Genomic DNA, 297 nt, shown 5'->3' on the forward strand with positions numbered 1-297 from the left:
TGCTAATTTTGTTGTGTTGTGGCTTGTTTCCGTTGTGTTGCGTCTTGTTTCCTCTGTGTTGTGCTAATTTTGTTGTGTTGTGACTTGGTTCCGCTCTGTTGTGTCTTGTTTCCATTGTGTTGTGCTAATTTTGTTGTGTTGTGGCTTGTTTCCGTTGTGTTGCATCTTGTTTTCGCTGTGTTGTACTAATTTTGTTGTGTTGTGGCTGAAACACGTTGTGTTGCGACTTGTTTCCGCTGTGTTGTGTCTTGTTTCCATTGTGTTGTGGCTTGTTTCCATTGTGTTGTGACTTGTTTC

The 297-nt window shown here is 41.4% G+C and overlaps 1 protein-coding gene across 1 annotated transcript in view; it reads right to left on the reverse strand.

Annotated features, from left to right (window-relative positions):
- LOC107709448 (thrombospondin type-1 domain-containing protein 4-like) overlaps positions 1-297 on the reverse strand; it is a 19,231-nt gene that overhangs the window by 17,803 nt on the left and 1,131 nt on the right. The window lies entirely within an intron of this gene.

This window comes from Sinocyclocheilus rhinocerous, unplaced genomic scaffold (assembly GCF_001515625.1).
Source record: "Sinocyclocheilus rhinocerous isolate Xijiao unplaced genomic scaffold, SAMN03320098_v1.1 scaffold1648, whole genome shotgun sequence".
NCBI classification, from domain to species: Eukaryota; Metazoa; Chordata; class Actinopteri; order Cypriniformes; family Cyprinidae; genus Sinocyclocheilus; species Sinocyclocheilus rhinocerous.